The 17,130-nt window shown below is 45.2% G+C and overlaps 1 pseudogene; it reads right to left on the bottom strand.

Annotated features, from left to right (window-relative positions):
• On the bottom strand, positions 284–1,546 carry Gm5518 (predicted gene 5518; annotated as a pseudogene).

Raw genomic sequence — 17,130 nt, 5'->3', positions numbered from 1 at the left:
ATAGTAATTTCCTAACTTTGTTTTCAATCTGTGATATTCTTTCTCTAACCTGATCTATTGTTGGTGCTGCCCATTGAGTTTTTATTTTATTTGTTGGCCTTTTTATTTACATAATTTGCTTTTATTTTCTTTCTTTCTCTCTTTCTTTCTTTCTTCCTTTCTCTTTCTTTTTTCAATTAATTTTTGTCTGACTTTCTCATTGAAGCTGTTAGATTTCTTCCCCAAGTGGCTGAGTTATTCACCAAAATCTTGAACTGACTCTTTTTTTTTTTTAATAAAAAAAATTGTATTTACTTAGAAGCATTCAGAATGTCAACAAAACAGCCGCAATTTTTTTTGCAATTACAGAGTGGTATTCAGTTAACAGAACAACAATTATCTTCGTATAAGCTGCATCAGAGACAACTGAAGATGAAAAAAAGAAAACCCAAAAAGAAAACCAAAAGAAAAAAAAAAACAAAACAAAAAACCAAACTACTGTCCCCATATATAACTAATTTGTGCTGTGCACCAACAAGTACCTGCTTTAAATTTCCATGCCAATTTACAACCCCCAGACTGTACCAGGCAAGGTTAGTGGCTATTGAAAATACCACCAGGACAGGGCTATCTAAAGACACATTCTGTAGTGTGTTAACTATACAAAAAAAGACACTGTACAGTTTAAAAACAAATCTTACACAGCCTTACATTTCAATTTTTTTCTTTAAAAGGAGTGAGTTGTGTACAGGGGGGTTAAATGCTTTATAGACAAGAAAAAAAAACTGCGCTAGAACCAACTTATTCATCATCATCATCTTCTTCTTCATCTTCATCTTCCTCTTCTTCCTCCTCTTCCTCATCCTCTTCATCCTCCTCGTCATCTTCCTCCTCCTTCTTTTTCTTGCTCTTTTCAGCCTTGACCACCCCCTTTTTCGCTGCATCAGGTTTTCCTTTAGCTCTGTAGGCAGCAATATCCTTCTCATACTTCTCCTTCAGCTTGGCAGCTTTCTTCTCATAGGGCTGCTTGTCATCTGCTGCAGTGTTGTTCCACATCTCTCCTAGTTTCTTTGCAACATCACCAATGGATAAGCCAGGATGCTCGCCTTTGATTTTGGGGCGGTACTCAGAACAGAACAAGAAGAAGGCCGAAGGAGGCCTCTTGGGTGCATTGGGGTCCTTGAACTTCTTTTTGGTCTCCCCTTTGGTGGGGATGTAGGTTTTCATTTCTCTTTCATAACGAGCCTTGTCAGCCTTTGCCATATCTTCAAATTTCCCCTTTTCTTTAGCAGACATGGTCTTCCACCTCTCTGAGCACTTCTTGGAGAACTCTGAGAAGTTGACAGAAGCATCCGGGTGCTTCTTCTTGTGCTCCTCCCGGCAAGTTTGCACAAAGAATGCATATGAGGACATTTTGCCTCTCGGCTTCTTAGGATCTCCTTTGCCCATGTTTAGTTGATTTTCCTCCGCGAGGCACAGAGTCGCCCAGTGCCCGTCCGGCTCGCGCTTGCCCCGGCGCTGTCTCTATGGAGCTCAATGTACTGCAATGGCTGTGAGAGCGGGAGCCAGACGCCGAACTGACTCTTTATTATGTTTATTTTATTATTTGAATTCTCTTTGAGGTCACTGACTATTTTTAAAACCAGACTTTCAAATTATTTGTCATTTCTACCATGTTAATATCTTTGGATTCAGTTATAAAAAAGGAACTTTGGGAGGAGTCAGGCTTCCTGTTTCATATTTCTTAGGCTTCTGTGCTGCTATTTTCCTGTCTATTCTGACAGCTTAGGTTTCTTTATTTTATACGGAAGCCTTCTTAGGGAGCATTCTTCTCTTGTGGGAACACTCTCGGTATTGCTCAAAGAGTAGATGCAAACAACTGTAACACCACCACCAAGTCACCCAGGTTTAGAAATAGAATTAAAACACAGCCAATTATTCCACCAGTGGGAGGACAGTACCCAGAGTAATGTAAAGTAAATTATGACATGAAAAATTGACGAAGGTGAAAGTAATGAAAAAGCAATGGAGGGAAGGTGATGCGAGTCAAAGAGAGAAGCTGTGGTGTTAAGAGGAGTAAAGAAGGGCTGTGAAGAAGGAAACGGCAATTCATTTTTAAAATCAAAGTACAAAATAAAGAAGAGTATATAAATAAGGAAGAAGGAGGAGAAGGAGAGAGGAGGAGGAGGAGGAGGAGGAGGAGGAGAAGAAGAAGAAGATGAAAAAGAAGAAGAAGAAATACTAAACCTTATATTCGTTAAACTTTAGGGGCTAGAAGAATGGCTCAGTGGTTAAGACCCAGTGCTACTACTCCTTCAGAGGACCCAGGTTTGATTCCCAGCATCCACATGGTAGTTCATAACCACCTGTAATTCCAGTTCCAGGGCATCTGATGCCCCCTTCTGGCCTAGGTTGGTTCCTGCCTGCACATGGTACACATAAACGCATGAAGGCATACACATAATAAATAAATGGACAAATGAATACATACATACATACATGCATACATACATACATACATACATAGATAAATAAATAATTATTTTAAAGTTTTTTTAAGATGTGGAAAAGCATCTTTCAGGTCCTCTAATAAACATTCTAATCTACCTATTATGTAATCAGTCACGGCCAGAGTCTACTGGAGTTCCTCCCTATTCCCACTGGACAGACTAGTCCTATATATAGCTGAGAACTGGCTCTAGGTTATGTTGTTGGGGCTACACTCACTGGGGAACCATTTTCTTGCAAACAGAGAGCTACTGCTGACCTTAAGGAGCTTTAGAGCCTATAGGCCAGGAGAGTGTCCATTCACTGAGGAGTCCTCCCCACCTCCCTATATACATTCACCAGTGGCAAACATCCAAGCCAGAGGCTATCTCCTAAGTAGATCAGAACAGGAAAACGAATAGAGCACAGAGTACTGCAGTGGAAGGGAGAACCACAGGCACTCGGCCTGCAGCTCTCGTGTTTTTAGACCATGACCAGCAGCAAGGCTGCTTGCAGGAGGTATGAACCTCTCAAGTGGACTGATTCATTGGACCTGGGTTCCAAGCTCTCAAACCCATCCAGCAGGAAGCCATATTTGAAGAGGCCATGCTATCTGCTAGCCACAGACTCAGAATAGTCTTTGTAGCAGTCCAGAGGTTTTTAATCCTGACAGAAAGTGGGTCCACAAACCCATTTGCCATCTATAGCCTGAATCCTCTGCTGCCTGCATTTCTCAGTGGGCTTGCCTCTGACCTGCCCCACCTCCACACTGCCTCTTGGCTGTTTACCACACAGACACTGTGGCAGTATGCCACCAGGTGCCACCAGGCTTCTTGACTCACTACTGACCTTTGTTTTTCAGTCCCCAGAGTATCTAAGTCTCAAGAAGGTACTTGGTTAAAGCACTCTGAGATATCAGGAGTTGGCCTGCCACCAGGGCATTATTGCCACCCCAAATCCTCCCACTGGATTTAAGACCTGCACGAACTGTGAATTTCCTCTAGAGCTGGCTTGCAGCCTGTTGTCACCAGGGCTCACCTGGTATTGAGCCTTCAGCTTCCTTTCCCTAACAGGAGACTTGGGTTGGAGTTGAGGCCAGTTGGTCTTTTGTTCTCTTTCTCTCATCAAAATATAGCGTGTATTTGTCACCGGGTTTTTTTTTTTTTTCATTCCTTGAACCACACAGAGGAAGTTTCTAATCTGCCATCATACCCCGGAAGTTAGATTTCAGCCTTTGGACCATGTTGCAACTATTAAGACTGGACCCTTAAAAATAGACTTAACTGTATTTTGCATAGAAGGATGGTCATGAAGCTGGGGATGGTGGCATATGCCTGTCATTCCGATACTTAGGAGACAGAGGTAGGAAACCAGGAGTTGAAGGCCATCCTCAACTACATAGCAAGTTTAGAGGCCAGTCTAGGCTAAATAAGACCATGCCACACAAAACAAAACAGAAGTAAAGATCACAGGCCTTTTGGGAGCCAGGGATAGAATATTGTGAAATACCTTCCATACACTTATGTACTGGATACTGGGTCCCCAGCTGAGACTGTTTTAGAAGGTTCTAGGAAGTTAGGTGAGGCCTAGGTGGAAGAAGTGGGTCACTGGGAGGGCAGGAGGTACATCTGAAGGTTACACTGGAGATCTCTGAGGCAGGGACCTATCACCTCGTCACTGTCTGTTCACCGTGAGATGAAGGGCCTCCACAGGCACACTTCTGCCACTGTTGTGTCCCGTGCAAGCGCCCATGGCCTGAGTGTTGAAATTATGAACCCAAATCAGCGCTTCCTCACTGAAGCTGTCCTTTCAGGATTTTCAGAAACAGCTGTGCAGAGGAAACCTGATTTTTAAAATCACTTCAGTGTCAGTAGCTTTTGTCTTCCTCTCTTAGGATTTGTGAGATCTTAAAAACTGCTCCTCTCTTGAAGAGAAATAGCTCTCTTTCTCATTGTTTCCCTAATGATTCGATCCTTTTGATTTTCCAAGGACACATAGCACCAAGGACTTACCATGTGCAAAAGGCCATGGTAAACATGGGGAGAGTATGTAGTCTTGGCCCTTGCAGTTACTGCAACCCAGCTATTATAACACAAACTTTCATACTTAATAATATGAAGAGGAAAAACAGATGGATTATGAAAACACAATGCCTGCCCTGGTTTGGGGGACCGAGTACGCTTTCTTGAGCAATTTCATAGCTGAGAAAAATGTTGCAAAAGAAATAAGGATTGTCTTAGCTAGGGGTTCTATTGCTGTAATGAAACACCATGACTAATAAGCAACTTGGGGAGAGAAAGGGTTTATTCAGCTTACACTTCCAGATCACAGTCTGTCACTGGGGTAAGTCAGGGCAGGAACTCAAGAACCAGAAGCCTGACTTCCAGGTAGCCAGGAGGCCTGCCTCAATCCCCATCCCCACAGTGATAAGCTTTCTCCAACAGGCCACAGGTACTCCAGCAAGGCCACGCCCACTCCAACGAAGCCACACCTCCTAGTAGTGCCACTCCCTGGCCAACCACATTCAAACCTCCATACATGCCCTCAGGATTGTAATTTTATTTGGGTCAGAACAGCTATCTTTAGACCACCTTCCACGCCATTCCTACCCTCTCACCATTTGTTTTCATTTTGCTCTAAAGGAAACTGGAGGCCTGGGTGGAAACTCTGATAGAGTAGGCCACAGTCAACACCTGTGGAATGGAGTTCAGAGTTCAGTTTCCAAAGGACTCAGACATCTGAAGGAGAGGGCATGACACAATGACAACCGAATGCTTTGTCAGGGCCAGCAGCAAAGCAGGCTTCCCACATTTCCACTGAGTATCTGGGCAGTTCGTGACAGCCATGCTGAGAATGCAGGGATTGTCTCTTTCTATGATGGATTGTCACCCATCAACCTGGCCTGAGAGGGCCAGCCCAGAGCATGGGAGGGAGGAGAATGGGGGGCACACAGGAAGTATAGCACACATGCATACATGGTTTTGTTGTTGTTGTTGTTTTTGTCCTCTAGAGCGATGTACTCAAGACAAACCCCCAGCATGGCTGTCTGACCTTTTCAGCAAGCTAATAGAAGACAGAGAAAACTTGGTACACTCCCCACACAGGATAAAAGGCACCCACACTGAGGCCTGTGCTGGTCAGATGGAAATAGTCTCAACGAGCTGCAGGAGAGATCTGGAAGGTGAGATGGTAATGGTTTCCCTTTGTTAAGACCATATACAACCTCATTCACTAATTCCTCCAGCCTCCTGTCAAGAGCTCTGCTGACCTAGCCAGGGACAGGCCTCTCAGGGAGAGCAGCTGCTGATTGCACTTGAAAGCCTCCTCATTAGGTGAGTGTGCAGAGGGGAGGGAGGGGGAGCCACTTTCCTACAGAGACTAGCCTGGAGAGCACCTTAGAAAACCAAACAACCTCCTTGCTGATACCGGAAACTTGACATTTCATTGGTTTCCCAGCATTAAAGTGGGGTTTGATGTACTGCTCAAGTGAGGTCCGCACCAAGAAGAACATCAAACTGTGCTCACCTTTAGGAGACATGGTTTGATGTCTGAGATTGCCCAGGCAGTGACTAAGTTTATATAGTTTCTATTTCATTTTGTTTTTATCTTATTTTAACCTTATACTTGTGTTGTAATTATTCAGCTGCTGTGTTTATTTGTATCGCCTTGTCTTAGTTAGGGTTTCCGTTGTTGTGAAGAGACACCAGGACCAAGGCAACTCTTATAAGGGACAACATCTAATTGGGGCTGGCTTACAGTTTCAGAGGTTCAGTCCATTATCATCAAGGCGGGAAGCATGGCAGCATCCAGGCAGGTGCTGGGAGAGCTGAGAGTTCTGCATCTGTAGCCAGGAAAGACTGTCCCCGCAGGAGGCAGGGCTTATGCACTTAGAACCCTCAAAGCCCACCCCCACAGGGATGCACTACCTCCAACAAGGCCACACTTCCTAATAGCAGCACTTCCCATGGGCCAAGCATACTCAAACCACCACACTTGCTAAGTATAGGTCACAACTATTGTTGGTACCTTCTGTATGATAGCTTTTATACTTCTGACACCAAGCCCACATCTTTGCCTTCTCACTCACACTTCCCACCCCATCTCTCCTTTTCCCATTTCCTCCTCATTTCAGCACATAATCACTGCCACCCTTACCTCTGTATAGTTATACACTACATATCCCATTGGTACCCTGGTGCCACAGGTTCTGAACCAGTGTCTGGGACACAAGTCTAGCCCACAAATGTTTCTCCAATAAGTTAACACCTAGACCGGTGTCAAATCATTCAGTCTGTTATTTCAGTCAACCCCCCCCTAAATAGAACTGAAAAGAATGACTATGTGACCCAGTTATGCACGCACCCAAAGAATGATCGCTCAGTCCTACCACATTCATGTTTAGACCATGCTATTCACAATATCCAGAAGAGAGAACCAGCCTAGATGACCATCAATGAAAGGGTAAAGAAAAAGCGGCACATAAACCCAACAGAATTGTATTCAGCCTTAAAGAAAAACGAAAACACTGTTACAGGAAAATGGGTGGAGCTGGAAGTTACTATATTATGCAAACTAACCCAGACTTAGAAAGACACATACCTCTAGACATAGATCCCAGCTTCCACTTGTGTGTGTGTGTGTGTGTGTGTGTGTGTGTATGTGTAGGACAGATCATGATACTAGAAAGCAGACCAAGAGGGGAAGACTAGATGAGGTGCAGGGGCAGAGCATGTACCAAACAATAGTAGGTGATGGAATATATGTGACAAGGAAAAGCAGAAACAGGGGGCAAGGAGGGTGTGAGAAAGGGGGTTAGAAGAGTGGGAGAGGGTGGGAGAGGACAGGTAACAAAGGCATATATAATATCATGATGAAGCCCATTATTCGACATACTAATTAAAAAGAAGCAAGTAAAATGAAATCAAATGAAAATAATCTTGAAGCTAGAATGCCCTCAAGTCCACCTCACTGCCACAGACCCTGGGAGTTACAGAGATAAGTGCACCATTGTCCCTTTCTGGATTCTGTAATTCAACCTGGAAGCACCAGGAAGGCACAGGCGCTGCTCTGAGATGTGGGCTCAGGGCACTGGACCGAATCACCTGATCCATGCTGGTCCCCCATCAAATCTTATATTCTTACTGCATCATGCTTTAGATTGACTACACAGGATGCTGACAGACGAAGCCCACTTTTTTGCTTGAGCCTCTCTGAGCTGTTATTAGTCACTTACACACACACACACACACACACACACACACACACAAATAAACTACACCGATTAATTTCAAATCCTACTATAGTTTTCAAGGGTTTGGGTAAACTTGAAGAATGTCCTAATTTTGTTTCTGTTGCTGTGAAATACACCACAGTCAGAGCAATGAGCGGGAGAAAGGGGTTATTTTGAATATACGTCCACATCACAGTTTATTATTAAGAAAAGTCAGGGCAGAAACTCAATCAAGAGCAGGGGCAGGAACCACGAAGTGATGCTGCCTTTACAGTTTGCTCAACTTGCTTTGGATATTTATTTGTTTGTTTTTTGTTGTTGTTTTATTTGTTTTTGTTTTTTGTTGTTGTTTTGTTTTGTTTTTGAGACAGGGTCTCTCTATGCAGTCCTGGCTGTCCTAAAACTTGTTCTGTAGACTAGGCTGACCTTAAACTCACAGCCATCTGCCTGCCTTTGCCTCCTGAATGCTGAGATTAAAGGTGTGCATCACCAGGCCTGGCTACCTACTTTGTTGTATAATCTAGGTCCGCTTGCCCACACTGGGTTGAGCTCACCCACATCTATCATTAATCAAGAAAATGCCCTAAAGGACATGGCCCCAGGCAGATCTGATGGAGGCAATTCCTCACCTGAGGTTTCCTCTTTCCATCTGGTGCTAGTTTGTGACAACTGGACAAAACCAACCAGCACAGTGAATTACAGAGCTTTAGCTTTCTTTTCAAAACAGGAGAAATTAGGGTGCTGCCTTTCTACCCTTCCTCACAGTGTTCATCCTCTCATCTCTAAGTAGGTAAGTACCTAAAGAATATTCCTGCAAAAGGGCACCAAGGTATGCCCTGCAGTGACACCCGTGCCCTGGGTCAGTACTCCCAGATCTCAGTTCATCAAACCATGCCCCTGGTTCAGCATAGGCTGTGCAATCGGAGCTTTCCTACACTACAGTTTAGGAGCATGTTTGTGGGGATGACGTCTGTAAGGCAGGGACACGCACAACTGTCAAAGCAAACAAGAAGCACAGAGCTGCTCTGGGGAGAAAAGCGCTCCAAGGAAGATAGATACAATGTATCTAAATAGAGCTGGAGATAGATACAATGTACGGAAAGCAGTGCTGAAGAGGCAATCACGTCATAGTACTCCCTCTAACCTCTTTCAGGATGCGTCAGAGCATCTTTTAAAGTTCTCGAAATTCTTAGACGGGTTTCTACCAGATAGAATCCACTGCCCGATAAAGTATGTGATGCCATAAGAATAGTTCCATTGTGTTTTATTTGTGGGTTGTTATTTATTTGTTGGTTCGTTTATTTTTGAGACAGTCTTACTAGATGACCCAGGCTGGCCTTGAGTTTGCAATCTTCCTGCCTCAGACACTTAGTGCTGGGATGACAGTCATCAAACCCACCATGCTTGGCTGTGTAATGCTTTATCATGGAGATGTAACTAATCGCAATCATGGAGGATCTCAGCATTTGGGAGGGAAATTTCACAAAATACCCATGGAGTATCCTGTATTCCAGGGCATACAATCCTAGCAAATGGTCCACAGGGGACTGGGATGGCTGACGCTCTCCACTTGTTCCCGTCCTTCTTCTTCTGGCAAAGCTGCTTTAATAATATTGCAAAAAAAGGTTCCTGCTGCACCATTTCTTCCATCTGAGGGCATTTGTCACATGCTTTCTCTCTTTGAGGTAAAATGAGCAGGGCATTCAGTGCTTCAGTTGTCCTAGCCCGAGCTGGACAGGAGCTGTTTGAATCCTACATGCTCAACAGACAAAACTCAGGACTGAAAATAGCACCCACTTAGTCAGGAAAGCGCCCCAAGAGCGTACACAAATATCAACAGCGGCGAAAAGCACCCACGTGATCTCTCCATTTTAGAGAAAACAGAGCAGCCAGCCCAGCTCTTTTCTGGAGAGCCCATCCAGAGAACAGGCTAGCAGCATTCACGACAAGAGCTTGTTTTACACACAAGAGCATCTTTCCAGAAATCCACTCACAAGGCCCAAGCCCTCTTCCCATTCCCTGAAACCTGGTTCTCCCTCCTCCAAAGCCATAGCTTTGCTGGTCTTGATGTGGACGTGTCATCCTACTTACTTGGGATTCAAGAACAGCAGAGGCAGCTTAAGGAACTCCTGTCTCAAAAAAAAAAAAAAAAAAAAAAAAAAAAAAAAAAAGGTAAAAAGGGCTGGAGATGGGAGATGAGGCTCCATGATAGAGCCCTTGCCTGACACGCCCAGGTTCCTAGGTTTCAATCCCCAGTTAAAAACAGGCAGAGTTTTGTATCTCTGCAGCAGGTGCTAACATGGAGAACCCAGGTCAGATTTCTCTAAGACACAAGCATTTGAAGGCTCAGACTTGACCTAGTTCAACTGTAGATATTCAGGGGGCCTCCCATTTCTCTAGGGTCCTCTTCTCTACTTAGGGACTATTTCTCCCTAAGTTCTTCCGGCCCCATCTTGCCAAGGACTCAAAGTAGGTTCCAGAGCACATTGAACTATTAGGATGAGAGGATTTGTCTATGCAACTCTCAGAAAAACTGGGGTCCTTGTAATAATCACATAAGCTGAAAAAAGAAAGTCCCATCCTACCCACACATCTGAAGGTTTTAATTTCTGGAAGCCCACACAAGGGAATATGGCTTGGGGCCTGATGGGGTGGGCAGCCATTGATTTGAAACTGAGATATACAGATTCTCCATATTATAGGGAGGGTAGGAGTGAAACCTGGATTTTCCACCTCAAGTCCCGCACATTACTCAGCTTCTCAAAAATATTTCAGTCAAGAATGTGAGAGTTAAATGCATACCTGTAATCCTAGCACTAGGGAGTCTGAAGCATGAAGATCCTGAGTTTAAGGCCAGCCTGTGCTGCACAAGACCCTGTCTCAAAAACAAAGAATGTAAGACTATATTTTTCCTTAAAAAAAAATACTGCTATGCCAGGAACCCCTAAATTTCTACCTTCAGGAAAAAACCATGGTGTGACATTTTCTTCATTGTGGTTTCTATTGCTGTGATGAAACACCATGACCAAAAACAAGTTGAGGAGGAAAGGGTTTATTGTAGTCTATCTTTGGAGAAAACCGGGACAGGAACGCAAATAAAGTTTGAACCCAGAGGCAGGAGCTGATGCAGAGGCCATGGAGGGGTGCTACTTACTGGTTTGCTCCCCATGGCTTGTTTAGCCTGCTTTCTTATAGAACCCAGGATCATCAGCCCAGAGATAGCACCACCCACAATGGGCTGGGCCCTCCCCATCAATCACTAGTTAATAAAATGCCTGACAGCCCAATCTTATGGAGGCATTTTCTCCATTGAGTCTCCCTCCTCTCAGATGTCTCTAGTGTAACAAGTTGACATAAAACTAGCCAGCAGACATTAACACTGTTTTCTTCTCAGAATGGGGATGGGTTCCTGGGTCAAGGAGTTTGCAGTGCCATGTTACACAGAACATTCACTTACATGACGTGAGTCATCTCTTACATCACTTACAGAAACTGAATGTGACTCATTTCTGGGGTGGGGGCTGCAAAGTGTTCCAGGCCTCTGTCTACAATCCCTTTCCAGGGAAAGCCCAGCTATGTTTCCACATGACCCACACCCCCCAGGAAGTGCTACACTGTGTCTAGAGACCCAGGATCATCAGCCCAGAGATAGCGCCACCCACAATGGGCTGGGCCCTCCCCATCAATCACTAGTTAATTACGGTTAGAGACCGTAACTCAAGCCCAGCCCAGTGTTCTAGTCTAGAATGCTGCGGTCAGCAAGAGAGCAAACCAGCAGGTCAAGCCCCTAGGCTGCCATCACGGCATTGGCCTCCACGGAGCCTCTTTCCCAGGCAGCAGCTACCTCACAAGGTGCTCGTGCACTCTTTTTGTTTCTTTGAGAATGGGGCAAAACCATTTAATTTTTAATTGTTGGCTAGTGTTTTTCTATAAGCACGTTCCAAGAGTCATCTAAGAGGGAAGCTCAAGGGAGAAAATGTCTCCATAAGATAGGAGTAGAACATTTTAGTTAGTGATTGATGGGGGAGGACCCAGCTCATTGTGGGCGGTGCTATCCCTGGGCTGGTGATCCAGGATGCTCTAAGAAAGCCGGCTGAGCAAGCCTCCTTGGCCTCTGCAACAGCTCCTGCCTCCCAGTTCCTATGTCCTGCCTTTATTGAGGGACTGTGATGTGGGAACATGAGCAAAAGGAATCCTTTCCTCCTCAAGTTGCTTTCGGTCCTGGTGTTTCATTCCAGCAACAGCAACCCGGACTAAGACACTCGCTGAGGAAAACAGCTATGAGAGATGAAACTTAGGTTCTAAGTTTGCCTGTTTAACAGCCAACTATAATGTAAAACAGGACTTATATTGTAAGAGCAACACTTCTCCCGTTCAGTGCCCCACTTGATGTCTTCATTGCTTTTTTTTTTTTTTAACCGAAACCATTAACATTTTATACCCCCGGAAATCCGGAAATCTCCCTCTGCCACCCCTCCCATTCTTGAATCAGATTTCCTGAGGTTGAGGAAGGCAGAGCCACTGGGGGGCCACGGGCTGACGTCTGTATTCGGATGCTCTTTGTTCCAGCCAGGCCCGACCTTCTCCTCAGCTACAACTCCTATGCTGCCCCACATCTTGAACTGGTCGCAGTCACTTCTTCATGCTTGCTGCTCCTCTTTCCATCCAAGAATACCACTGGCTAAAATGTCCAACATTTAGGCTGGACATTAGCCTTCTGAATATAATCTTTTTTTTTATGGGTTATATATTGTTAAACTAGTTTTATTTTACTATAGTAAGTAACTCCTTACTATAGTACTGGAAGATTCTGGATGGGGGAAGGGAGGTTAGCAGGGGGTGTTGTGGGGTACCCTTCTGAGGGTGTTGAGGGGGTCTGAGCATGCAGTTTACAACTGCAGTCTTGCTTCTGTTTCCCCAGGATCCTTTGTCTTCTGTAAGAAACACTGGAGTCTTCCCTTGAGAGTCATCTCTTCCATTCTCATTGGTCCACACAAATTGGGTAACAATAACATAACCATCCAGAGAGGAGAACAGGACCCAGAGAGTCCTAAGAATGCTCTACTCAGCAATGAGAGATGCAATTCTAAGGGAATTAAAAACCAAACCAACCTCAGCTAGAGAACGGGAATAGAGACAATGTTCGACCCAGGAGCAGGGAGACAACAGTGGAAAAAGCAGAGCTGAGATGGGAGTGAACTCTGAAGATGTCTGCGTCCTGGGCTCAGCTACCCCGGAGCATGGGGAGGCCTGGGGAACTTCTCAGGTTGAATTTGCAAGTCTGAGTCAGTCTGATCTCTCATTTGCTGCTGCATTCTTTCCTACTTCAAAACCTGACCGTTCAAACTACTGTCCATACTCCTGTCAAGGTACTTCTGGGTTCAAGACCCCGAATCCCCTATTCTACTATCCATAAAAAAGGTGGCTCAACTTATCAGGCCTAGTTTCCCTTTGTAGTTAGGTTTTGTTTATATCCCAATGAGCAAACCAAGGCTCAAAAAGACTTTTAGCTCACTCAAATGTAGCGTCGTCAACCTGACTCTTGGAGTTGTATATTTTGTATTACATGATGTTCCCCATGGCACCAGACTAGTTATAGAGAAAAAAAATATTGACATACACGATCTCAAAATTGGCACAGCCATTTTCTCTCTTGGTGAGAATAGCGGCTCCTTACAGCTCCACCTGGCTGAGTGAATGTGGAGCTTTAGACCCAGCATTGCTGACGCAGTGAGGGCTCTCATCCCGCCCTCACTGGCTGGAACACAGAGAACCTCGCTGGGATGCCTGTAGGCCTCCTTTTTAACTCTGTCTTCTTGTTGTGGGGACAGTTTGACCTCAAGCTCCATGCAGGTGCCATAGCTTGTATCTGGTCTGTTAGCTGAGCACATCCAAGGACTAGATGTAAAGATATGGCCTGTGACTCATGTTGACATTAACCTGTTAGATGAAGGGCTACTTTGAATCGGCACCAAGAACTGAACAGCCAAAAACTATCTATCCCGATCTCAGGGTATTTAATAAATGCTCTTAATACTGGTATGCAGTGAGGTAGGTGCTTTGGAATTTCAAAAGAAACTAAAGGTCTGAAGGATGCAGAGCCAGCCCAGGAGTACTGACAAAGCTAGGATTTGGCCATAGGTCAAACCCTGAACCCTGTTGTTTTAACAAGACTCTACTGAAATTCAGGAACCAAAGGCTTCCTTAAAAAAAAAAAAGAAAAGAAAAAAAAAAGGGGGGGGGGCACACAGAATATTACAAGACATACCCAGTGCTTAATTCTGTGAGTTAAACAAGGTAAGACAATTGACTACGTGCTGAATACTAAGAAAAGGGTCGAGGGAGGCCTGGAAACAGGAAACCAGTGTTTGGGAGTCAGGGCCTCCCCCAGGAACTAGAACTGAGGAGGCTTGGAAAGAAAAGTGAAGGGTTCGGTTTAATTTCCTAGGCCTTCTGAGAGTTATCATACCACACATCAGAATCTCTAAGACGTCCCCCAGTTTTCCCTCTTAAGTTGCTTGGTGTCAAGAGATTTAATTTCCTGACAGTCGGTGCCCTTCCGGAGCCTGTGAACGCTCACTCGCTTTCAAGATTTCTAACAATTAAGCGTGCAAAAAAAGCACCGATCTTGCTTTCTGGATATTTAAGCGTTCCTGCTCTTTGCAGTTTGCAGCCTCCGATTTCCGGCAAACATTCTCGTAGCTTAAAAATCTTAGACACAATGCCTTTAATTGCGTCGTGGGTCTAAGACATCAGTGACCCACAGAGCTCATGACGGCGGGAAGCATGTGTCTGTGGAGTTCCAGGAACTAAACAGCTTGAAGTTGTTTGTCAGTTCCCTTCCCATAGCAAGACAGGCAGCCACTGCAAAGCTCAGCATGGGCCCTTCTCACATCCTTCCTTGAAGACCAGCAAGAGCAGTGGGAGACAGCCCTTGCTCCAAGACAGAGACCAGCAGCTACCCTGCTACTCTGTCCTAGCCTTGGTGATCCAGTCACATAAGCCAGAGAACAGAAAAATCAAATCAGCGTGTGCCATCACCAGCTTGAGTACCTTCCTTTTAAAAGGGCGTCTACCTTCATCAGTTTGAGTACATCAATTCCCCAAATCGTAGCCGAGAAAACCTAACAAGTCAGCCAATCATAATGGTTTTTGGATGCAAGGGTCTTTAAAGGGTTGGGGATTGTGGAGAGAAGAATAAAATATGTCCTGGGCTGTCTGTGAAACTCAGTGTCAGAAGTAACCCAGATGTTTTCGAACGAGTGTGATCGGAATCTCTCCTCGAGTTGGGTCAGACTTTCCTGACAGGTATGCGCCAGATATGACAAGGACCTCTTGTGGTCCTACACCCAGCACCCTGACAAAATGACTTCTGTTTGAGTAGAGGCATGGTGTGTTAGATCTGTTAGATGTCTCTGATAACCCACTCTTGTCAACTCACATCTCAGATGTGGCCAACAACAGTATGTGACGGCCTGAGCTGCCCACTCACATTCCCTGTTAGTCACTTGTGAAGGACAGCCTAGGGCAACGACCTGAATGTGGAGTTCTGCTTACGCGTCATTACTACTTGGATGGGAGTAATTACAGTGGAGACCTGGGTTGGGCATAGAGACCATAGAGCTGTATCCCCATCCCTCAGAACGGCTATAACCACACACTAAGTCTCCAACACAGAGGCATTTCCGAGTCTTCTCAAATCCTGACTAAGGTCCAGGAAATCCATTTATTCACCCACCCTGTTCCGTTCTCAGCCGGTTAAACCCATTCCTACTGCACACATTGACAAAGCTTCAAGTCAATTTCTCCCTACCTTCTGCACATAAGATGATCTGGAAGGAAAAGCATGCTTGTAAGTTTTGTGCCAACATGACCCCGGGCAGGCTCATCTGGGAAGAGGAAACTTCAACTGAAAAATAAATCCATCAGTCTGTGGGGCACTTTCTAGACAATGATTGCCATTGGACCCAGTTCACTGAGTAGTACCACCCCTGAATGGGGGGTTCTGAGTCCTGTAAGAAAGCAGGCTGAGCAAGCCAGTAAGCCACACATGGTCTGTTCTTCAGATTCTGCCTCCCAGTCCTTGCTCATATCCGGCGTCGACTTTCTTCCTTCATGATGCACTAAGATTGGACATGTTAAGTCAACACACACACACACACACACACACACAGACAGAGCCTTTTCTGCTCTAGCTGCTTTTGGCCATGGTGGTCTTATCACAGCAACAGAAACTAAACCAGAACAGGCCAAGACAGCAAGCCAAATTCCCAAATCAGATGTTTATACAGAACTCAAACGCAGAACTAAGCTCTTATTACATGAGCCCTGGTGAGTAGCAGAGTCAAGCACAGAACAGACAGCAAGCTGGCAGACGACCCCTGCCTAGCGGTAGTGCTTCTTTTGGGAAACTGCAAAGGGATCAAGAACAGGCTGTTTGAGCAAACACTGCGTTTGTGGAGATGCCTTCCTGTGATCGTCGGACTCAGGGAGCTGAAGAATCACAAGTCTGGCCTAGTTACTAACATCCTATCCAAGTGCGAAGAGGATAACTCATCCCTTCTGCTCAGTATAATCCCCCCCACTGCTCCCAAATGTTCCAACTCCAGGAGCAGCTGGGGCAGAGGCCTGGAACCTACCCGACACTTGTGTACCCTACAGACTGACACACGTGTCCCCTCTAATACTTGTGACACTCTGCTCAGGCTTCCACATGCTCCCCGATGCTGACCAACAGCACCATTTCCAAAACTTCCTCTATCAGAGAAAATCTGGCAGGTTCAAGACAATGTGGCCACTTAGGTCTGTTTGGGGAGCTCTGATTTCAACCAGCAGTGGCTTCAATTATGATAGGCAGAATTCTAAGATGACCAATCAAACACTAATTCAGATAGTACTATGACTGGCTAACCCTGATGACAGGAGGAGTACCTAAGTGGGAGTGCTATACCACAAGTTACTTCAAGTCCTATCAGGTACCCCAAGAGGAAGTCAGAGTCAGTTTACATGTAAAGGATTTGACACAGCCTTGACAGCTTGAAGAGGGAGAAGTCAAATGAAAAGGAGGCTGGCAGAGTCCACCAATCAAAGCTGTTGTTAGCCAGCAAAAAGATAGAACTCAGTCCTACACACCGAAACCTGCATTTTCATTTTCCCAGAGCCTGAGAGCTTGAGGGGCTAAGACCTTGAGAGCAACCTTATGAGAGGCCAGACAGAGATGCTAACCACACCTGCCACACTTCAGACCTACTGGCTCTGGAATGGTGAGTGAGCATCATTTTAAACCATCTATGTACAGACAGAACACTAACATGGAAAGCTCTGGGCTCAGGGCCGCATCCAGCATGTCCAGGTGTCCCTCAAGGTCAGATCTCTGGCTTCTGCATCCTCAGTCAGCAGCAAACAGCACTGCTCTCTCAGTGAAAAGGAAAAGG

This window comes from Mus musculus, chromosome 19 (genome assembly GCF_000001635.26).
Source record: "Mus musculus strain C57BL/6J chromosome 19, GRCm38.p6 C57BL/6J".
NCBI lineage: Eukaryota > Metazoa > Chordata > Mammalia > Rodentia > Muridae > Mus > Mus musculus.
This window is presented reverse-complemented; position numbering and strand designations above follow the sequence as displayed.